Here is a 25,673-nt window from a genome sequence, read left to right on the forward strand (position 1 = left end):
CTAAAAATAGGTAGAAGATTCCCTTAAAATGAATGCTAACAGAGAAGATAAAATTAAGCAAAACTTTATGAAGAAATGTTATATCGAGGTGATATAAACAAAATATACCCAACACACTATTTTCTGACAATCCCAAACTTCATAAATATTGACCCAGAGAGCAAAACTGATTTTTGTAATGGTTTTCTGACATGTTGATATGCACTGAGAAACCCTAGATATCAGAAGCAGTTATATTTTATTGCCTCTTCATACTTCCTCAACAGGGTGTAATTCAATTTCTTTCTGAATGCCAAGTTGCCAAGAGTAAGTGTTCGGAACTGCTACTAATTTATCCATTCTAAAACCTGATTTTTGTAAAAAAAGACTAACTAAACAGCACTTTCCCCCCACATATCTAGTTCATGTAGCATCCAGAAGAATTTTAACGAAGATAAGAACAGTTTTTCAGTAAGACTATTAAAGGCCCATCTTAAAATTAGAATGACCTAGTACCTCTGACCCATAATTAGGCTAAGAAATGCTACACACACAAGGAATGATTGTGTATACCCACCACTACCAAAAACATTAACATTTTGATTTAAAACATTAACTGAATGACCAAAAAGAAAAAGAAAGAAAGGAATCAAGATTCTATGTTCTGGAGGTCTAGGAATATGTGCTTCATACCATAGTGTTACAACATTAAAACTTACAGCTCATCATATTAGTCAGAAGCCATCACATGACTACAATAAATATAGGACCTAAAAAACCAAGGATAGGCTCATTACTACAATAATTTGGCATGTCAGTGGAAGAATCTGTCTTAATAGGCTAATCTCTATTAGACAATAAAGAAAAAAAATTTTTTTTAAATAACAGCAAGCTAATAACAGTAGAATAATTTTCTTTTTTAGGGGTGAGGCAATTGGGATTAAGTGACTTTCCCAGGGTCACACTACTAGGCAGTGTTAAGTATCTGAAGTCATATTTGAACTCAGGTCCTTCTGACTTCAGGGGTGGTGTTCTATCCACTGTGCCATCCAGCTGCTCCAACGATTTTCTTAAAAAGCTACTATTCTTTACCTCTCATTTGTGGAGGAGAAGAACTAGAAATCATTATTGATCACAAAATAGAAAATTTTGATTATATTAAGTTAAAAAGTTTTTGTACAAACAAAACTAATGCAGACAAGATTAGAAGGGAAGCAACAAACTGGGAAAACATTTTTACATTCAAAGGTTCTGATAAAGACTTCATTTCTAAAATATAGAGAACTGACTCTAATTTATAAGAATTCAAAGCCATCCTGCAGTTGATAAATGATCAAAGGATATATGAACAGACAATTTTCAGATGAAGAAATTGAAACTATTTCTAGTCATATGAAAAAGTGCTCTAAATCACTATTGATCAGAGAAATGCAAATTAAGACAACTCTGAGATACTGCACACCTCTCAGATTGACTAAGATGACAGAAAAAGATAATGAATATTGGAGGGGATGTGGGAAAACTGAGACACTGATACATTGTTGGTGGAATTGTGAACACATCCAGCCATTCTGGAGAGCAGTTTGGAACTATGTTCAAAAAGCAAACTGTACATACCCTTTGACCCAGCAGTGTTTCTACTGGGGCTATATCCCAAAAAGATCATAAAAAAGAGAAAAGGACCCACATGTGCAAAAATGTGTGGCTATCCTTTTTGTAGTGGCAAAGAACTAGAAACCGAATGGATGTCCATCAATTGGAAGATGGCTAAATAAAGTATGGTATATGAATGGAATATTACTGCTCTACAAGAAACGATCAGCAGGATGATTTTAGAGAGGCCTGGAGAGACTTATGTGAACTGATGCTAAGTGAAGTGAGTAGAACCAAGAGAACATTGTACATTGTTAACAACAAAATTATGGGATGGTCAACTGTGATGTGTAATATTCTCTTGTTGGGGTTTTCTTGGGGTCTCTGGAGGCAGCCTTCCTTTCAGTTCAGTAATCATAAGTGCAGCCAGGAATTAAAGTACAAATCCTTTATTGTCTCTTTCCAAGTCTTATCTTCTTTCCTGGGGTCCGTTAGCTTTCTTATAGTCCAGATCCTTTATTATCTCCTTCCTGAGGCTGGACAGCTTTCTGGAGAGCCTTTCAGTCTGGTCTTGGTTCCAAGCGCTTGAGCTCCCACCTGCCTTCTCTGGCTTCTGAATCTTCTGGAATTCCAAGGGTTTGTGCTTCAGCCTCCAGCCACAACAAAGGTGGAAGATGAAATGAATCTGTCTCCGCCTCCAAGAATGGGCTTCTGTGTCTGGCCCTGAGAGCTTCTTGCTTATATGCTGTACACTGAGTACAAAGCAATCATATCACTAGGAAACCATTATGTGTTATAGGATTAAATTGATGCTAAACTAGATTTAGCCATTGTCTCCTCAATTCCACTTAGTACCTTGTTTCAAGTTCTGGACCATAACAGCTCCTTGTAGGATCAGATCAATCATACTGAACCATGCTAAATTAGATAACTATCATCTCTATCAATTCCACTGACTTAGTACCTTAGTACCTTCTAAGAATCCTTACAGTTCAGAGTTCTGGCCCATAACAGTGATGGACTTGGCTCTTTTCAACAATGGGGTGATTTCAGGCCAATTCCAATAGATTTGTGATGGAGAGCCATCTGCACCCTGGAAGAGGACTATGGGGACTGAATGTGGATCATGACATCGAATTTTCATTTTTTTTGTTGTTTGCTTGTTTTTTGTTTTTGTTTTTTTTCCTTTTTGATCTGATTTTTCTTGTGCAGCATGATAAATGCGGAAATATATATAGAAGAAAATTGCACATGTTTAACCTATATGGTATTGCCTGCTGTTTAGGGAAAGGGGTGGAGCAAAGTGAGAGAGGGAGAAAATTTTGGAACATAAAGATTTTGCAAAGGTATTCGAATGTTGAGTCTTTGCACATACTTTGATAATAAGTTATTTCAAAAAAAGTAAAAATTCTGCCATTACTCAGCTTTTTTTCCATAACAAAATGACTGAAGGTAATTTCTAAAGACTTGTGATGGAAAGTGCCATACACATCAGGAAAAAGAACTATGGAGCTAGAATGTGTATAAAAGCATAGTATTTTTCATCTTAAAAAGGTTGTTTGCTATATATTTTTTAAATCTTGCGGGCTTTTTCCCTTTTGAGCTGATTTTTTTTTTTTTTTGCACAGCATGACAAATATGGAAATATATTTAGAAGAACTGCACGTTTAATCTATATAGGATTGGTTGTTGTGTTGAGGAGGGAGGGAAGAGGAAAGAAAGAAAAATGTGGAACACGGGATTCTGCAAACAATGTTGAAAAGTATCTTTGCATTTATTTGGAAAAATGAAATACTATTAAAATAAAAAGAAAAGAAAAGGCCAAACCACCCCCATTGAAGTGGGACAGTGTATGGCTAAGCAGGCCGTCCCCTCTTCTACATCAACTCCCACTGACCAAATTCATCTAACTTGAATTTTATGTAAAACAAGAATTGTCTACGTGGATAGCATCTCACAAATCTTAAAGTGCTGTGTAAATGTCATATTGTGACAAATCATCTGTAGATTCCATTTAACTTGATCTCCTCCAATCCTCACATTCAGGTTTCCAGCATTTTAAAAGACTGCAGTTATGAACATATTTTTTTGTCTGATCATCCTAAATAGGGTTCCCTGGTCCTCACCTCAAAGCCTCCTTACAACCATCACCCTGCCATCTCCTCTTTCTTCCCTAATGGAGAAGGAGACCTCACCATCTACACAAACACCTGCCATGCAGGAGGGGCGCACCTGTGATAAGTATGAATGCAGACTTTAATACTGAATAATTTCAACAGCAGGGAAGGATGCTGATCAGGGCATTTCATTGGCTTGGGTGCAGGCAGTCATCTCTCTAAAGGAATAAAGGGGAAGGTTCTTTACCTCTTTGGACCTTTCTATATTTCAATAACTGCCTGTCAATAGAATCTGTTTCCTTTGAAATCCTGTGGGGTTCAGAGCAGATAAAACCACGACTCTGAGCAGGGGTCCACAGGCTTCACCCACTGCCAGAGAAGCCCATCAGACCAAACTGTGAAAAACACCTCTTCCTAACCCCTCTCCCCTTCTGGCACTGCAGCAGCTTCTGACCCTCTTCTCTCCAACTATCTTTGTTTTCTGTCAATTCTCTCTCCTGGTTTGCCTCCTATCTCAGTCTCCTTGGCTAGATCTTCACCCAGGTCACTGTCCCCAAGACTCTGCCTGGGACTCTCTTCTCCCTCTAAGCAATTTCTCTGGGTGATCTCATCAGCTTCCATGGATTCAACTACCACATCTATGCTAATGATTCTCACAAGGAAAAACTCCAACTTCTAGTCTCTCATTTTCTATTGGACATTTTGAACAGCATGTTCCATAGATATATAACAACACTGACCAGATTAAACTCATCTCTCTCACAAAACCTTCTCCTCATCTTCACTTCCACACTACTGTCCAGAGTACCACTATCAACTATCATCCCAGTCGCTCTGGCTGACAAATGTCCTTGATTTCTCACTCTCTCACAGCCCATATCCAATATCCCTCTCTTTGGTGATGGCAGCTGTGATAGTATTTCAACTCTATGAAAGAAATAATAGCTCTGGAGCCAGGTTATTTGTAGACACTAATAACCACAGCCATAATTTCTGAATTAAGAGAGGCTAACAACCACTTCCTAGGATTCATTCTAGGGTCTGGCTAGTAGGCATCTTTCTTAAGGATAAGAAACAAAAAGAAAATAATCTCCAGAGTACAGAAATCTTCTAAAACCCAGAGGTCTTACCTAACAATAGTCTTTTCATCCTTAATTCCAACATGTTGTATTCTCCTATGGAGGTGCCTGTCAATGGCCCAGTAAAGACAAAAATCAACTCTTTATACTTCCTCTTCTAAATTACCAAGTAAGATTTCTTCTTTAGGCTGGAAATGCTTATAATAATAAAAAGGAAAGCATACAAAATAAACCCCCAGTAATACAAAAATATCATCTTTGGAGATTCTGGCAAAAGTAAAGGATAGAAAAAAACATAGATATCTACATATAGTCAGGTAAGAATGAAACCAGCTACTTAACAGAAAATATCTGGTCACAAAAAACTACTAAACTATAAAACAAAGTTGCTATATATTCTAAATCTACATAATCCTCTTAATTTCAACAGTGAGGTGCCGATTGTTATTTTCTAAAACAAAGGCAATTGACTTGATATTGAATACTATTTTCTAGTAGTTTTAAATCAAAACTTAAAAACCAGGTTATTTATCTAATATAAATAATTTGGAAATGGAAATTATTCATGGAATGGGGGAAGATATAAAGAAGATAGAATGGAATGAAAGCTAGAAAAAGAATGATGAAGGATGAATGGAGGAAATGACTGATGTAACAGGATATGACAAGCATTCATCATACCATTACCTTGCATACAACTGATGCTATTTTAAAAATGCTTTTATTAATAACCAAACTATACAAATTCAATGAAACAAGTAAAAATACAATTCAAGTGGGGGAAAAAGGTAATAATTAACCTTGCTTTGCAAATAAGAAATAATAGTATTATAGAATGCGCTGCTCTACATTCTCAAGAGGGTGGAGAGTGGAAATGAAGTCTTTTGGTAGATCAAGTTATGTTAAAATAAAAGTGCAGCTTCCCTGAAATTTTACTTTCTGGATAGGATTTAATTTTTTAATAGCTAATTTTATGTCCATATGGAAAGCATATACATGATCCAGTTATTGAAAAGACACTTGATATATCCCCACTGCATCTTAGCTACTTTTAAATAGGAGCTGAATGAGATCTAACAGGGTAAAGATAAAAGTCTTACTTTTGAGTTTAAAAAACTGGCTTCCAAAGTACAAAATTGGGAATCTGAGTTAGGCAATGATTTGTGGAAAAGACTCACTAGGAGTCAACAGCAGACGATGGCAGCCAAGGAAGCATGGTAATCTTGGGCACCATTTAGGGAGGCCTGAAATCCAATCTATTGTTCTGAATGAATTATACACTGACTAGCGTACTTGCTCTCCCTTATACAAGACATTTCTTCCCATATTTATGCATTTTGCTGTCTACCCCCAAAATCTAAAGACACATCTCAGCTTCCTTCCAAGCTTCTACCATGAGGAGCACTACCTCCAACATGAAGCTTCACCCAATACGTCACTTTCTTTGTGCCTACCCAATATGTATTTTTAGGTAGTTCTAAGGCAGGCCTGATATATCAGATGGACAGTTTAGAGTGACATCTGAATGCCCAAAGACAGTTTGTATTTTTTTTCTAATGCCCACATCAATTTACCTTCACAGGTAGAGGCTGCCTGGAACTCACCCTCCACTGCATCTGCATGACATTCCCCTTCCTTCAAACACAGTGTTAGCCACCACACCAAAGTAGTCTTATTCTCAACCACCAAATGATGTCTGCACAAACCATCCACTAGCTAACAAAAATCAGTTTATTTAGCCTCAGGCTGCTCAGCAAGGACACAGATTTGACTCAGGTGACTGAAGCTTCTCTACCTGGGCTGGCCAAGCTGTTCCACAAGCTAAGAGAAGAGCGGAAGAGTCTAACTTGTTTTGAAGGAACCAGAAAGCTACACCAATAGTTTCACCTATAGTCCCCTAGGTCCTCTTAGGTCTCAAGGATGTTTTCTATAAAGCAGGAGCAAGAATGTGGCAACAGGACTTCTCCTAAACAACAAAAGGAACTCTAGCTCATGCATCTGACCCAGGGCAAGCCCTTCCAGGATAAGCTCCACCCAATAAAAGTCTTCCAAGTTTGCTTCCAAAATGGTGCGGGTTGCCCCTCAGGATAGTCTGCCAACCTACAATTAGCATAATCAGGGCAGAACAGATCTGACACCTAGTCCAACCCCAAATATAAGGGATCGGGGAGAAAGGTCTTGGGAGGGAGGAGAGGCCAGCATACTAGACTCCTGGCATGAGCATTGGGGATGCCTGAAAAACAGTCGGGCTTGTGCCCAGACTAGCTAGCAGCTTGCGGGGGAAGATTTGGGTCTTAACAGAGATTTTTAGCCCAAGCAAATATAAGACTTGTGTGCTTTTAAGAGAAACTTTGAAATGGCAATTGCCCTTATGGGTTATAGGACAGAATAACCTTGAGGTAAAAGAAATGACTATGAATATTTTGGCGGGAAGATTAAGGATTATATAATAGAGGAAAAGAAAACACAAAGTTTCTTTCTCTCTTCTTTCCTTTCCCTCAGATGACAACCTAGTCATATGGACAGGAGAGGGACAGGGAAAGAAAAAATTTGGTACAGATGATTTGAGATTTGACTGGTAAAAGAAATGTCACATCAGGATATGCAGGAAGACAGGCAGATGCAGTTTTGAAGGATAGTAATTCCTTAAACCATGTGTATCTGTGTGTATGCTAGATAGCATGGCCTCTTGGAGACATACTGTAATGATCAAATTGAGAAAAACAACATTCTTTTGAGTTTTAATTAATTATCAGGCAAAAAAGAATAAATATTCAAAAGGCTGGGTAACTGAAAGCCTCACTAGGTAAAGGAATATCGAGGCCACTGTCTCACAATTGTCAGTTTATATGGGTATTTTTCTGTGCCCATATCTGAATCTGTGTCTGAAATTGTAAAGTATGGAGCTTAGAAAGAAAAACTTCTCTGGCAAATCTCTATGTCTTGTTAACTATTCTTTTCCTGGAATAAAGAATGTAAACTAAGCAAAGAAATTATATGATTTCAAAAAGCTTCTTCCTTTCCCTTTACATTCTTGATTTATGGCCAGGTTCAGGAAGTATGAAGGAAAACAAAGAAATAAGGAAATATTTTCTCTCAGACCATATAATGTTTTTACATCATAAACAAATTAAAAATTGAATGGTTTTTAGAATTTGTCTTAAGAGAATTAGGAACCATTCTCCCATTCCCCCATGACAGATTTTTAGCTAGAGAAAGAGGTCATCTCATCATTGATTATAAAGCAGAAGGAGTAGAGGTCACGGACTAGTCAATAGTTTCAAAGTGAAGAAAAAAAACCTAGAACTATCACTTAGAAACTGCCCGCTTATTATTAATTCTTTTCACACACAAAAAAAAGAAAAGGAAATTGAAAAAGAAAAATTTAAATTTAAAAAGAAAACAGAATTGTCTCATATTGCCAAGAATAGCTAAATCTTTCAAAGCTGATCATCATATGATATTGTTGTTACTGGGTACAATATTCTCCTGGTTCTGCTCACTTAACTGTATCTATCAGTTTACATAATTTTTTTCCAGAATTTTCCAAAATCATCTTGTTCATCATTTCTTGTAGTGTGAAAGTTATTTATTATTACCACATACTATGGCTTACTCAACCATTCACCAAGTGATGGACACCACCCCCTCAGTATCCAATTCTTTGCTACCACAAGAGCTGCTATAAATATTTTTGTACAAATAGGTCCTTTTTCTTTTTAAAAAACCTCTTTGGGATACAGACCTAGTAGTGATACTTCTGGGTCAAATAGTACGAAGAGTTTTATAGCTCTTTGCACTTATCTTCAAATTGCTCTCCAGAATGGGTGGAATCAATTCAGAATTCCACCAATAGTGCACTTGTGTCCCTACTTTCCCACATACCCTCCAACATTTATTATTTTCCTTATTTGTCATATTAGCCAATCTAATAAGTGAGTTGTTTCAATGTGTATTTTTCTAATTAACAGTGATTTTAAGCATTTTCACATGTGATAAGAGAAGGGATTTGAAATCTAATAATCCAAGTCAAACCACGAACTCTGTATTTATAGATTCTACTTATACTGTTAAAGAAACTCATGGGATGCTGATTATCTGTTGAACCCAAAACACTAAAACAGCTGAAATGGAGGAGAATTGAATGAGAAGTCTGGAAAAACCTTTCCAAATGACATTCCGATTTGGTCGTTTCTGTTAATAATTATAGCTTACATCTATGTAGAACTTTAAGATTTGTAAAGCATTCTGAATATACTCTGATCCTCACAATAATCCTGGGAGATAAGCGCTACTATTATCCCTACTTTACATATGAGGAAATTGGGGTCAAAAGAAGTTAAATAACATCAGGAAACAACCAAAAAGTAAATGGTTTGATTAGAAGTATTACTGGAAGTCTTGCAAACTAAAGTTAAGTGCTGATCAATTAAAAAATCATTTTTAAATTGTGTGTCTTGAAATGAGAAATTTTGCTTTAATTCATGAGTCTCCTACCCATTTTTATAATAGATTATATTTGACTTGAATTTTAAGAACTATTCTTATTTCCTCCCTTAAAAAAAAAAAAAAAAAAAAAGCTTATTTAAGGGAACAAAAGGAACAAAGACACACCTTCCTAAAAACTCTCAAAATGTAATAACTCAAAAAAAAAAAAAAATTTGCCAAATAGGGCCATTACTGAAGGATGTGACTCAGTAAAGGACTGGAAAAAATTTTGGGAGAAAGAAAAATTGGCAATTACTATGTGAGGAAAAGTACAAAGAAAGGACTTTGTAAAAATCCTTTCATTTGTAAACTTACTCATTTCTTGAAACTACCTTGTGCTTAGGCAAGATTACATTTCTTATCACCTCAAAAAAAGAGCTTGTTAGAGTTGTGAAATTCATGTGTTTGTTTATGCTATATACAAGTAATTCCTAATGATTGATCTTTATACCAAGATGAGTTTAAACTTGGGAAGAAGAAAAACAAATGAAGGATGTTCAGTGAAATTCTTTATATGAGCATGAGTCTTAGTTAAGTTTTATTGCTTATTGCAATACCATGAGAGTATAAATAATCATATCAAATCCTCAGCTGTGATTTGTGAAACTTATTATGTGAGGTAAAATCTCTTAGGACATTGTCCTAAGTTTTGAATTCAGATCTGATAGGTCACAGAGAGTGAAATGTGATCCTGAACTGTTGCAAGTATAGGATGTTTGTATATGGGGAAATATTGAGGGCACAATTTTGGCATGGCAAAAGATAGGATGCTCTTGACTTAGCTTCCCTATTGTATTATTTCCTTTTAAACAGGAATGCTTCCCACCTGATAATCCTGAGCCTGCCAATAAAGTAGTGGAATTGTTATTTCATGATCGGTTGTCAACTGTGACTTGTATCTAAAATCCAACCAGAAATCTTGATATACATGTACTTAATCATTCTGTGCCTTTTATTCTTAGGCCTGGAGGACCAGGATGATGCTGTTATAATCATATTCCTGCTTCTTTCTTTTTATAGCAAATTTCAATACTTTAGCAGCTGGTCAATAGAAGCTATGAGCACCATGTTATTATATAAAATGTTACTGTTATCAACTTGAATGTCATTCCATATCCCAAACAACTAAGTAAATTAGTGCCTGGGCTTGTCATCTACTTGTTAACACTTTTATTGTCATGCATAAGATTTAGTCCTTTTAGTATCACATTCTTTCAGAATGCTATGGGAATAACTGAACAAATATAGGCATCTATTAATTTGTGAGGTTTAAGTCAGAAACTTCTGTTCTATTTTAAGGAATAGAATTTCATTGCAATCAGACATCTTAATGGAGAGTAATGTGTGTATAATATCTACTCTATTTGAATATAGTTAACAACTGAATATGCTTTACTACAGACAAGCCATTTGACACACACCATTCTCTGTATATAATTGGGAACTAATTTACTTAGTGTATCTACATAAACCCCTTTCCCAGGTCTTTTGTTACAACTAAAGCCAGGTTCTTCTAATTAATTTGTGTAATCAATAAACCAATGAGTAGAAAGAATTTACTTACAAAGAGTGTTGCTACTTATATTTTCATATAGAGAATTAGATCCTTAATAGCAACTAGCCAAACTAAAGGAATCAGGATTAATTGGGAGTGAAAAATTTTGAGAAAGCAACAAGATCATACAATCATATATGTCAAAAATAAATAATCCCAATGGGGTACATTAAAAAAATCTAAAATCTCTGAAGTTTCAAGTGAACAATGGGTTCTTAATTTGAAGTTGCTATTATAGGTCATTTCAGAATCTCAAGGTTTGAGTCAGTTTTCATTACATGAACTAGTTACTGATAAAATAAAATTTGTATTGAGATGTTTTTGTAAAGGAACATCTAAGGATCTCTACAAGTAATTTGGAACCAGAAAATCAAATCTGCTGCAGAACTGCCTGAGAACAAGACGTATCCCAGAATGCCCAAGAGAAGACATTTCTATATACCAGACAATTACAAGGAACATCTGGGATCCAAGATGAAATATAATGATTAAATAAACATTGAGAGAGGGTTACTAAAATACTAAAAATAAATGTTAGTTGATGTTGATGGTCACTTAATTACTTTGGTTATTCATTTCATCATTATCTATAGAGTAAATTTTCTCAGTTATCTTGGTATCATGTAAACTTTCCCTCTAAAATTAGTCTTTAACCCTTTTTATAGTGGCAACAAACTGGACCCTGAGTGAATACCCATCAGTTAGGAAATGGCTGAATAAGTTATGGTATGTGAATGTTATGGAGTATTATTATTCTATAAGAAATGACCAACAGGATGATTTCAGAGAGGCCTGGAGAGACTTATGTGAACTGATGCTAGATGAAGGGAGCAGCACCAGGAGATCATTGTACACGATAACATCAATATATAATGATCAATTCTGATGAGCATGACTCTTTCCAACAATGAGACAATTCAGGCCAGTTCCAATGGTGATGGAGAGAGCTATCTGCACTCAGAGAGAGGACTAGTGTGGGATCACAACATAATACTTTAATTTTTTTTTTTGTTATTTGCTTGCATTTTGTTTTCATTCTTATTTTTTCCTTTTTGATCTGATTTTTCTTGTGCAGCATGATATTTATAGAAATATGTATAAAAGGATTGCACATGTTTAACCTCTACTGGATTATTTTCAGTCTAGGGAAAGGGAGAAGTGGGAAGGGAGAAAAATATGGAACACAAGGCTTTGCAAGGGTGAATGTTGAAAACTTTTTTGCATGTATTTTGAAAATAAAAAGCTATTACTTAAAAAATTTAAAAATAAAATAAAATAAAATTAGTCCTTGGGTTTAGATACTCTTACTATGGCTTGTAGTATGATTAATCAATCCTGTTCCTGCATAGACATATGACAGATTTCTCACTGACAAAAAGAGAAAATTGAGAAAATCAAACAGAACTGATTCCATTTTTGCAATTGATTCTGTTCTTTATCACCTCTAATATGTTGACAATTGCCCAAGCCATGTTTCTTTATCTCTGAACCTAATTCTGATATGTAATGAGTTAAGTTCAAAAATTCAGTTCTCTTACTAATCACCAGATGCCACCAACTCTTTCTTCATCTTCTTTGAGGTAGGATGATTGCAACTATTGCACTAATTCTCTTGTTGGAGGTTTTCCTACCTACATTTATACGGAGTTTGGGAATCACGGCTTCAATGTAAATCACTGTTGAGCTCCTCTACTCCCTCTATATTAGAATCACTCAGTGAAACCTGAACATATCATAAACAATGTATGAGGAGGTCATGGAGTGTATGGTGGAAGCAAGAATATAGGAATATGACTTAGAGCATCATAGTTAATGTAAACAACCAAGGCAGCTTCATCCCACAGAAAAATATGCAAGTGACCCTGGGCCATGCCTGGCACTGTGCCTTATTCGTTCCCTTTCTATATACTACCTGGCCTAGTCTAAAGGTGGTAGAGATATACAGCTGCCCTCCTGCCACCAAGGACCAGTCTCATGAAGCAGCTCCCATCTGCAAAACTAGACTAGATGGCTGCTGAAAGTGACCTTCTAACTGAAATTCTATACTAGGATACACTACAAATAGTTTTTTATGTAGTACTTTAGGATTCATAAAGTATTCTGCTTAAGTTCTCTCTCATCTGATCTTCACAACTTGATTAAAAAAAAAGGGGGGGGGGGAGAAATAGATTAAAATTAAAATAGCTGCCACACTTAAACCAGACATAAAGGAATACTGTATCCATTACACACTTTTACACACACATACACACACACGTCTAATATTTGGTAGATGTGACATATGCATTACATCAACAATTTTCATATGTACATGTGATATCAATATATAATACATACACATGTGTTATATGTATCTCATAAACATATATTAGTACAAATATAATGTGCATATATAAATATATAAATCATGTATGTGTGTGTTAATACACACAGCATATAAACTGTTAGCATAAACACTTTGTATTTCAAGGAAATCTGAATTAATCCTAATAAGTCACATGTATAAGTAATAGACCATGTTTAAAAAAAAAAATGGCAAATTTTGCTAACTACTTCCTTCCTAGAAAGTTTCAGAGACTTGAAAATACATTTTGTAATTACTAAAGTACACATCAACTGAGAAAACAATATAATACTGATAAAGCTAGGAGCATTTCTATTTCTATAAGCAAAGGAAATTACAAATGGGAGAGCTACATATGGAACTATCCGATTTCTCATCATTTAGGTGTGGAACATTGGGCTAAGCACTGGGGAAGAACATTTTTTTAAAAAGTAGAATCTTATTTTCAAACTAATACTAGTATAGCATCTTTTAACCTAAAAAGCAATTTCCTTGTTACTACAAACATGTCAACATTCAAATTGCCATGCTGATGAAAACACAACAAACTCTTTTGAAGAAGATATTTGCCATCAAAAAGTGTTTCACAAGTCTAGTCTACTCAATGACCTTATTTGTGATGCACTCTCGGCACAGTATTTATGTACAGTATTGGAATTTCCTATAAAATGTCAAACAGTGTTATTAGTAAAATGACACTTTTATTATGTTATACTGGATATTTTTCATTACTGGAAACAGGCTTAATTTTATTTGAGCAGTTAAGATGTAAGCAACAATAAAATTCTACCTTTCTCTGCAAATAATGTTGCTAATTCAAGTTTTCTTACCAATGGTGAGAAAGGGGAACTAAAATTCTAGAGGATATTTCAACTCATTCCCTAACCTGCCCCTTCATTTAGGCACGGTCCTTAACAATTCTCAAAGTTAAACTACTCCATATCTCACTTTAAAAATATAAATGGAAATATAAAATTTATCATCACTATCTCCTATACATGTCACAGTATAGTTAAAGGATTCATATTCTCTCTTTCTCCATAGATGGACTACTACAATGAAATGGGCAAAATTATGATTCTTTAAAAGTATGCTTCAGTGATTACTATTGTGAGGAAGTCAATGATTTCAAGCATCATTCAAACCCAAAACAAAAGAGAATCAACTGCACCAAAAAAAAAAAAAAAAAAGACAGTAGAGTCAAAAATGAGGGAAAAAACACACACAAAAGAAACCCATAGCCACAGGAACAAACTACTCCAGTCAAACATTCTAATTAATCCTCAAAAAACAAGCAAAGGCTTTCAAAGGAACTTAGCAGCTGAAGGGGTTTGTCCCGATTTCTCTAGGTATAGCATAGACTTCCTGAAGTAGTAACAACAGTTTAAAAATGACCAGGTTTCTTTTTAAGCTGCTAACAGTTACTTTTTAAGCTGCTAACGGTTGCTTTGAAGGAAAAAATAAAAATGCTTATTGCTGGCTAGAGCAAGACTTCGGGAAAACTACTATGATTTTTATATTTATCATCCTACACCAGACACATAGATGCCATTCATATCTTCTGTTCCTCAACCAATAAAATAAACTATATTTATTTCTATAAATTATCCAATCTTAAAATATAGCTATTTAAAAATAATAATGTGGGTTGGTTGAACCTGAGCATCTTGTAGGATATAAAAACTGTTCTACATTCTACATCTTAGCTCTGAACCTGCCTCCCGCCTGTAAATAGAAATGAAGGTTTTGCTGTTGAACTAATAGTAGAAGCTAAATTTAAACGGGGAGAGGAGGGCAGGAAGGAATCTGAAACACAGAAGAAAAATAGCACTTCAGAAATTTGCTTTAGTTTCTCTCTGGAGGATATTCCAACTCTTTTCTTAATACTCCTAAATTTAAGCTATCCAATCTCATTTTAAAGATATAAGTGGAAATTATCATCACTTTCACCTATGGATGTCATTGTAGTTAAAACATGGAGTTAAGGATTCATATATTCTCTCTCTTCCCCCAATTTAAGATTACTCAATCATACTCTTACATTTGAAGGAATTAAGACTAATTTAGTATAGTGTATGAGATTAAATGTGGGGATGGAGACAAGTATTTATAATAGTAAATAATAGTCTAAATCCAGAATTTACTGTCTCAGTACTGCCAAATACAGTCACTGTATAGAGTATTTTTCTATTAAAAAAGAATGGCTCAATCTGGAGTTGTGGGATTCTAAAATGATTGATAAAATGACAAAAAGCACCAATAAAATACTTGATAGTTTTCTTTAAGTTTACTGTAAATGCCTGTTGGCATTATACTAAATTTAAGTTATAGAAAAATCTTTTAAGATAATTTGAAAACAAAATTCTAAAAAAGAAATTTCTAATCCAAGTAGAACAATCTAAGTTTTTCTAAATCAAAAACAAAACTCCCCATCTAACATAGAAAAAAAGAAAATGTTCCATAGGCAATGAAAGAACTTTGGTACTTGAAGAGTCCATTTGGAAACAGAATCCCAGAAATTCTTATGCAAATCACTACATCACTACAACCTAACAACATAATAATGAGCTAATATATCAAAGTGTTTTTGTAAATCCTTAAGTGCTATATAAATTATTACTATTGTAATTGAATAACCACATGAGACAGTGAGAAAGGAAAGCTGAAATTAATGATAACCAAAAAAAAATTTAAAAAAAAAAAATCCAGAGGGGAAAAACAATGTTTTGTTGATGGAACCCTCTTGGAAAGACAGGAAAGCGGAAAGTAGTGTTTCTGTCTCTGTCTCTCTGTCTCTTAAATAAAATGAATGTGTCAAGTTCAATTTTTGAACTCACAAACATTTTGGCAACTTCTCATTTCATCATCTGAGAAATGTAAAAAGAACCTGAGATAGGAGAGGGATTGTGACAGTGGAAAAAGAAAATAGTCTCCTTGGAATTCAGAAGGCTTAATTGGCCTCAACATGGCCAGTATGGCCTCAACATATGCTACATGTGACTGAACAAGTCTATCTAAGAATACACACTGCGGAGGTGCATGAATGAAAACGCATTTATTAAATGCTTTCTATGTATCAAGCACTATAATTCCAAATTCGAAACCTTACCCCAAGGAGCTGACATTTTAATAAGAGAAAACCTCACATAATAAGGAAGTAGTGACTTTGGAAGGGTATTGTGGTTTGGAAAATTACAAAAATGGTGAGTGGAGCTATAGGAGGATAAACTGACATACCATTTTCCAGGAATACTTTATCTGATTATAATTCCAAAATCAAAACCACAGCCAGTATGTGTCAAAAAAAACAGCATGGCATCGAGCATACCACGCCTGCCTCAAAGCTACAAGATCTGGCTCTTTAAATCAACCTCTTTTCCCTTTGGAAAATATTTCTCTTCTAAAAGAATGTATAAATGGTTGTTGCATGTCTATGGTTGAGAAACCATATGATGTAGCTCAAAAGCCAGAAAATCCCAGACACAAGGCCCAGCCCTCCCTCACCTGAATACAACTTACTCGCATGTCACAGCCTCATCTCCCTGATATCATGGTCCTCTTTGAATACAAAGGACAAACAACAACTAAAGTTATATAGGAATTTTTCCCCTTAAGTTTGAAATTTATATAGTACAGTTTAATAGGCCCCAATTAACTCTATAGGGTTAAACTACTACATAGGCTCAGAATGTTGGAAAGGAGAGGAATTCTCTTGCCATGTACAAAGAGCTCAGAAAGTAATAGGAAGTTTTTAAAATTAAAAATTTTAAATCTGGACAATTAAGTAAATTTTAAAACTAAAGACAATTTTAAAACTAAGTACAATTACATGCTATTATATGTATAACCAGTGCTTCCTTTTTAAATTTCTCATAGTAAACAAGAATAATATTTTAGACAACTATTGGCTGAACTTAACAGCTAGATTTAAACACATTGGGACTCAAATAAAAGATAAACATGTCTCAATTTTGGGTTGCCTAAGTGTTTTACTTCTCACTCCTGCACAATAAAGCAGAATGCAATAATTTTCTATCAACAAATACTATATCTAGATTATTCAGCAGGTTTATGGACTTGCCTATTAAATCATACCTAAAATTCTCCAACAATAGTATTCAAGATCTTCCTAAGTCTTGCTCTTCTCACAGACTCAACCTCTACTTCATTCAGTTCAGTTTCTTAATTTTTATATGCAGACCTGGAGATTTATATGAACTGATGCTAAGTGAAATGAGCAGAACCAGGAGATTATTGTATATGGCAACAAGATTATGTGATGATCAATTCTGATGGACATGGCTTTCCTCAGCAATGAGTTGATTCAGGTCAGTTTCAATGGTCTTATGATGAGAGCTATCTGCACCCTGAAAGAGAAGACTGGGAACTGAAGGTGGACAACATAGTACTTTCACTCATTTGGCCTGCATTTTTGTTTTCTTTCTCATTTTTTTTCCCTTTTTGATCTGGTTTTTCTTGTGTAGCATGATATTCGTGGAAGAAATGCACATGTTTAATAAATATTGTTTCACTTGCTATCTGGGGGAGGGAGTGGGAGGAAGGCAGAGAGAAAAACTGGAACACAGGATTTTATAGGGGTACATGTTGAAAAATTATCCATGTATATATTTTAAAAATAAAAAGCTTTAATAAAAAAAAAGAATGCAAAGCATTCTAATCTAATGACTAGAAACTATAATTACTGCTTTCTTAATCACCAAATATACTATATTCTCATTTCCCTGTCCCTCTGTTCATGTTCATGTGTTGGTTTGAACCAACCTGTTGAAATCTTGCATTTGGGGCGCCCACAATTTCTTTCCTCTATCGTGAACTGGTCACTGCCCCACCTACCATAATCTCTAGTCCCAACAACTAGTTCCTTCCAGTTAATAAGAATCAGATCCAAAATCAATCAATAATAAATCACTAAATGTTTATTAAGTACTTACTATGTAACAGGCATTGAGCTAAACATGATAAATACAAAAAAGAAGCAAAAGACAAGGAATCCTCAAGGAGTTCACTACCCAACAGGGAGACAAAATACAAAAAATATATATACAAAGCAAGCTATCCAGAGAAATAATTATCAGAGGAAAGGCACTAGAATGAAGAAGTTGAGAAAGGTTTCCAATAGAAGATGAGATTTTAGTTGGGACTAAATTCACTTCAAATGTTCATATGAACTATTTGTGGTCCAATCCACAGGTCATGTAGAATGCAGAGCATTCCATGCTTATAACAGTCTGATCAGCCACAGAAGGACTCTTAATAGAGTGGTGTCATCTGGGTCCTCTTCAAGGACAATCACCACCACCAGCTGGGACCTAAAGGAAGCCAGGGAGGTCAGTGGATGTTGAGGAGAGTATTCCAGACCTGGGCTACAGCTGAAGGAAAACGTCCAGTCCTAAGAGATGTAATAATGTCTTGCTCCTTAGAACAACCAGGAAACCAGTAACACTGGATCTAAGAGTACCTCTGGCAAGGAAGGAGGAACAGAAGAAGGGAACGAGATTTTCAAGGATTCTGAGTGCCAAACAGCATTTTTTTATTTGATCCCACAGGGGACGAGAAGTGCCTGGTGTTTACTGAACAGAGGAGTGACATGGTCAGACCTGAGCTTTAGGAAAGTCACCTTGGCTGCTAAATGAAGGATCACTAAACAAGTCAAGAAGTGATTAGCTACTCAACTTTTAATAGAGAAAGAGCTCCAGCAGATGTCTAGATAAATGAAGTTATTTGTTCAAGCTTATGATCTGTTTTCCAAACTTGTCTATATCCTATTTCTTCCCCAGTGACCTGTAGTAGTTAGGCTCCAATGAGTCCAGACTCAAAGCCAAATAAACTCCCTCACCAAGACCCCTTGCCGCCACTGCCCCACCCCCCAAAAAATCAGTTATGTTATTGACTAACAAAAAATCTTTTTGTGCTTAGGTTATGAAATGTCAGTACTAGCAAATGAAAAATCACGTAGTCCAACAGTCAGCTTTCTTTGACAGTTGAGACCACAGAGTTAGAGGTGATTTACTGGCAGCCATAATGGGTAGGGTCGGCACAGTGGATAGAACAAGCCCCTGTGGGACCCTGGACAAGTCACTTCACCCTGCCTGCCTCGGTTTCCTCATCTGTAAAATGAGCTGGAGAAGGAAATGGACAACTGCTTCAGTGTCCTGGGGCCACAACTGAAATGGCCAAACAATAACATCAGCAGCAGTCCCAAACAAAGCTCGGCTCACTCCCACAAGGCACCTCTCACTCTCATGAGAGTCCAGTTGTAGACACCTCATCTGAGGTCAGTGAAAGCAGGGGAGCGCAGAGAATTAGTGAAGGGCTGGCGTTCACAATATAAGGACCAAGCACTTAAAAGGAAGACTGGGGGAGAGCAGGACAGATGTGATATCCCCTTGGAGGAAGGATGACACTGGCCCCAGTGAAGCTGGGGAAGGGCTCAGCCCTGTCCTGGTCTGACTGGTCCCCTGCCTATAGCTTCTCTTCCTCACCCAGCCACCTCCAGGACCGAGTTCAGGCTCCTTTACCACCTGTTCCCTCCCTCCCACTGCCCAGCCCTCTCCTCTGCTGCCCACATTCCACTTCCTTTCTCCCCAGGCAGGAATGTATTTCTGCCTCCTGTTTCCTTCAAAGTTTCAATTGTACCCTCTTCCGGAGACCTCTCATCATTCTCCTCCATCCTCCACCCTACTCCTTCCTTCTCCACCCAAGTATCTCCCTCCACTGGCAAAAGATAAGCTCCTTGAAAGCAGAAAGCTGGGAAACAAGTTTTACAACCAGAGCTTCTGATAAAGATCTCATTTCTCAAATATATAGAGAACTGTGTCAAATTTATAAGAATACAAGTCATTCCCCAATTGAGGAATGATCAAAGGATATGAACAGGCAATTTTCAGATGAACAAAATAATAAAACTATGTTCATATGAAAAATACTCTAAATCACTATTGAATAGAGAAATGCAAATTACAACTCTGAGTTTACCATTTTTCTCCTTTTGTTCTGATTCTTTTATACATAATGAAAGTAGAAATATATTTAACATGATTGTATACATGTACAACAATCTCTATCAGATTGCTGTTTTTAGGGAGAGAAAAAAATCTGGAACTCAATATCTTACAAAAATGTATTAAAAACTATCTTTATTTAAAATTGGAAAAAAAATACTATTAAGTGCAAAAAGAAAAAAGAATTTGGAGCTACTTGGAGGCAGAGGCAGCTTTGTTCTTGCCTTTGTATTCTCAGTCCTGATCAGCTCTCCCAAAATTAAATAGGCTGTTCCCACTCATTGGAGTGTCAAGTATGTGGTGATAAGAGAGGGGTCAGGGGCTAAATCTGTAGTTTCACTCACACAGGCAAATTCCAAAGGAAGAAACTCTTTCTACCAAGATATGTAGGTACCTCCCCTTCAGTGCATAATCTTAAAAAGTTGCCTGAGCAGGTTCATCAAATACAAATAAAAGTAATAATTCCTAAAACCATAAATTAATATTGTTGTATTGTGTTTCTATTTTTTTGTTGTTGTTATTGTTAAACATTTCCCAATTACATTTTAATCTAGTTCCATCGCCACTGGGGAGTTCTGAAAGCTTAACAAGTCTGCGACGGCAACACTAAGGCTAATCCAGATTCACAGAGGCCTGATGTATTAGGATAAAGTGGAAGCCAGGACTTTAAGAGCCAGGGCTCCACGTTATTTCTTTCATGCAGTTGTTGGGATTGTTTTTTAGGCAGCAAAAGAAATGGAATTCCACAATTTTTAAGTTTAGTTTTAGATGTCAGGAAGGACTGAAATTCACATTCTGACTAAGACACTTATTTAGCTCTGGAATCCCAGGCAGGTAAGGAGCACTAGCCATGTGAAGTGCACTAGCCTGGAGGCAGGAAAACCTGAATTCAAATCTAACTTTCTGGGACTTGTAACCCTGGGCCAGGCAGCCCACCTTTGTTTAACTCAGTTTCCTCTTCTACAAATGGGGATAATAACAGCACCCACTTCCCAGGGAACTCATGAGATTTAAATGAGATAGTTGTAATGTTGTTACCTCTCAGAGTGCCTGGTATGCAGTAAACTACAACAACGTTTGAGTTTTTTATCCGAGGTAAAAATCACTTACTTCTTAGAATCTCAGTATCCTCATCTACAAAAATAGAGAACAAGACCTGTAAAAACTATCTCAAAGGGTTATGTGAGGCTCACAGATATTTATGTTGTATTTTATTTTTATGTTCTTAAACATTTCCCTTCTCTGGGGAATTCTGACTGGCTCCAAGTGTGATGCCTTTGTTCTAACTCTCTTGGGGCCTATAAAGTACTTTGCAAATTTTAAACTGCTATGCAAATATCAATTATGATTATCATTATGGACAGTTGTTCCTGACAAGAAGACCAGGCCAGAGAAGGATTCTCTAGTTCCATGTGACTCAACCGTAAACAGTACAATTTATGTGCCTCCAGCAATTGGCCTACAATGGGTCCAGCTGCTCCCCACTTCCCAGCTGTCTATCAGGTCTTCTAGCTCCCTCTGGAGAAGCAGAAGCTTAGGAAGCAGCCCTATTTTATGCAAATTAAGTAGATGTAGGAGTCTGAAAGTGTCTTTTTGTTTCGTGCACATTTTTTGGTTTAAGGCTGACCCATTAATTTGTGTTCAATTCTACATGAAATAGCTGAAAAAGGCCCAGATTTGACAGGAGAGCTGGGTTCAAGTGCCGCAAGTCACAAAAATCTCAGAAGGGAACTATTATTTCAAGGCAAGAGGAATACACAAACAAAAAACAGTCCAGGCTCCAAAGAGTATACATTCCATTGGGGTCAGATAAAACCTATAAACAAATAAAACAAGATTGTCTGAACAGAAAAGGAGAACAATTAATCTAAAGAGAAATGGCTTTGAGAAGGAAGAGCCCAGAAAGTACAAAAAGGTAGGTCTGACAAAGGCTGCTTCCTGGCATTACAGGCCTAGGAGAAATCTGTGCAAAGTCAAGGAGCCAGAAAATAATTCCATTGTAAAACCCTGCCCAACTCTGGCCCTTGCACCAGGCTGGTTCTCTGGTCTCAATGGGTTTGTAAAATGGCTGTTATTTGTGCTATCTCATAACCTTAAAGTTGAATATAAAGGTGAATTGTAATCATCATAACTCAATGAATACTCTCTCTGAGAATGGGCTGTAAAGGCCCTGAACCTTAGCATTTACTATTGGCACAGAGAATGAATTAAAGGCCCCAGGAAAGTTAAAACAAAGGCATCACACTTGGAGCCAGTCAAAATTTCCCAGAGAAGGGAACACAAAATACAACATAAATAATGTTAATTTGAAGTTTTTTAAGGGCTGCAGAGATTCTGATTTTTACTTGAGTTTGATCCCCACAAAAACCCAGGTACCCTTATCAGCTCTATTTTTACAAATGAAGAAGCTAAAGCACAGATTAAATGACCTGTCAAGGGTCATAGAGTTAGTTATTGTGAGGCAAGATCTGAATGCAGGTCTTGTGGGGACTTCAGATCTGGTGCTCCCCTAGCCTCTTCCAAGGAAAGTCGAAATCTCCCTTGTCCTTCATATGGAGTAGGGGGAAATTTGTACTTTGCTCTTTATGATTATGCTTTAAAGAGAAGTTTTCACTTTCCAAGGCTACTAATCAGTCATCACTACCATCATTTCCTTGATGGACCTTTGGTGGATTAAAGTTTTAAAAATATTAATCTGAGAAAATCTTTAAGACTCCCACTTAACACATTTTCAAAATGGAAGCTAAGAAAAAAGTCATAAACTAAACAATTCTGATTGAATATTAAGCAAAGCTTCATATTGTTCAACTAAGATGTCAAATGTCACTAGCATACCCAATTCCACAGGCAGATTTAAATTAACCTTGGGAAAACACCGAATTTACTTCATTAGCATTAATCATTACCTTTAAGAACATTTATAATGTAAACTACAACATAAATCTTACTACCTGAGTTGGGGGAAAAAAAACAAACTAAAAAGCTGATGAAATTTAAGACTTAATCGGACACCTCAACAGAATGCTTATAACCAAAAGAAAGCAGTTTGAATTCTTTACATTTAAATATTCCATGGATTCAGCCCCTTTTTTCATAATCCTCATAAGAATATATATATATATACATATACACACACATACATACATATATACACACACGCAGGTAAGTGGTGCAATGGATATAAGAGCACCAGCTCTGAAGTCAGAAGGACCTGAGTTCAAATATGATCTCAGATACTTAACACTTCCTATCTGTGTGATCCTGGGTAAGACACTTAACTCCAATTGCCTCAGCAACGAAAAAAGAATACACACAAACTTCTCTAGATTAAAGTTCAAAGGAATAAAAAGGTTCTGAGCTTTTTTTTGCCAAATGTTCCTGTTCACAACAAAAAAAATCTCTCTCCATTCCACATTACACCTAAAGTACATTTCCTTAACTATGTTGCTTCTTTCAAATATATCCATCAGAGCTGATACATTCCAGTCACATGAAATAAGATTCCATGTTGAAGACACTAAAATAAAACAGAAAGCAGGGTGGTGATGTTTTTTAAACTACAGCAGCTTCAATTTAGAAGACATCTATCTCCACACTATTTCATGGATCCTCATTAGTCAATCAACAGCATTTACTAAGCATCTTCTGTGTATAAAGAACTGTTTAAGACAGTCCAGTGAATCATTATAAATGAAAGCCTTATCATCAAGGCTTCCTTTGGAAAATTTATATCACCCCTGTAAAGGAAACAATAAGAAGTCATCTCCAGTCCTTTTGTGTCCTGTTACCAAATTGGGCTAATAACCTAGCAAGGACTAGATTCCTGACCTGGGATATTTTCGATTTAATAAAGCAGGATGTCATCTACTATGACTATTTAACAGATCCTGTAATTAGTCCCATATAAATAGCCTACCCTCCACTAGCATGATTAATGGGAATTATAATAGAGACTGCTGGGTTTTAAACATTCCTACTGCATTTCATGTAAAGGAGCATATAGAGTGCCGCCCTGGGAGGCCCCAAACTTCAATTCAAACACTCCCCTCTCCCGGTCAGCAATGGGATCACCAAGGCCTCACACAATCCTCAAAGACCAGAAAAGTTATAAACTGATTGCAATCTGCTTTAGTGGAGGAAGTTCACACACTAACAAAACCACAGGTCCTTTAGCACATGCAGGGTGGGGAGGAAAAGGAAGGCAGAAAGGGTCAGCCTTCCCTATCAGCATACACATAAAAAATCCTTTGATTCTGCTTAACAGCAGGAGCAAATGACACCATTAATAGATATGGAAATCACTGAATGAAGAGGAAAATCAACCACACATCTAATTACAGAGGGAAAGAATCCTAAGAGAATACACCAGAGGATCAACGAAAATCCAAAGCACATCTAATTGTTCTACTAGTCTCCAAACCTCTAAAGCTGCTATAGTTAAAAACCTCACTCACAACAACTCTAACAAAAACAAGTCAGGAAAAGTAAAAGGAGGAAAAAATCATAACAAATGCAGTTAGGAAGAGCAAATGAAAATACATATAATGTAGTCTATAAACAAGAAAGTGTTATTCAAATATAAGCTTTTCTCATTTTTACAAAATTCTAAACTTAAATTGTTGAAGACCAAATTTATCTAGGAACAAATTTCCTAATCTCTAAAACTGTTGTCTTCCTAAGTAAAAAATTGTTATCATTGTTAAACGGCATCGGTTATTTCGTTTGTGTAGGAATCCTCCGCTCCAAAGAAGGGAAACTCCCTCAACTAAAGTAGGTCATCAACTGATCACAACTCCAAGCGGAGCCCATTGCCCGAGGCAGAGAGAAGTTAATGACTAGCAGCATTCAGGTTTTCCAGATTCCAAGCCCGTCAGTTATCTGTTACACTCAGCTGCTTCTCACAACCTTATTATACTTTAAAAATGGTCCTTAGCCTAGAGGACAGAGTAGAGTAGGAAATTAAATACCTACATTTATCCAGGATGCTTTCTCTCAACAGATCAACTGCTCCAACAAACTCTAATAGCCCTATTATTGCCTCCCGTAAATAAGACTTAGAACAGTCCACCACGCACCTCTGTGTCTGCATCATGACCTCCACAGGAAAGAGAAAAATGCTCAGTATTGACCAATTTAATGTACTGGTCCTAATTTAGTAATATCAACAATTCCTGCCTACCCATCATGAAGTTACCAACAGAGAACTAAAACTACATTCGGATAGCAGAAAAACAGGCCATCCCATGATTTATAAGGGATCGATCACCAACCTCAAAGGCTAACCCCAGTTCTGTTTCATTTTCAAAAGCAGCACCAACCTGTCATGCTTTTGTGTTGCATACTAACAGACCTTAAAAAGGATACTTCCTACCCATTCATCCAAGAGTGAAGTTAAGAGACTGTTGGGCTGAATAATAGCCGAGACAAGTCTTCCCCTCTTGCCTTAACTGCTTGCTATGAGATTTCTGGCAAAGGCCCCTAACCGCTCTGGCCTCA

At 36.3% G+C, this 25,673-nt stretch overlaps 1 protein-coding gene across 1 annotated transcript in view; it reads right to left on the minus strand.

The window, feature by feature from the left end:
* Positions 1 to 25,673, minus strand: part of GLG1 (golgi glycoprotein 1) — a 136,758-nt gene that overhangs the window by 108,611 nt on the left and 2,474 nt on the right. The gene's annotated exons all lie outside the window — the stretch shown is intronic.

Source organism: Antechinus flavipes, chromosome 2 (assembly GCF_016432865.1).
Source record: "Antechinus flavipes isolate AdamAnt ecotype Samford, QLD, Australia chromosome 2, AdamAnt_v2, whole genome shotgun sequence".
In the NCBI taxonomy this organism is placed as follows: Eukaryota; Metazoa; Chordata; class Mammalia; order Dasyuromorphia; family Dasyuridae; genus Antechinus; species Antechinus flavipes.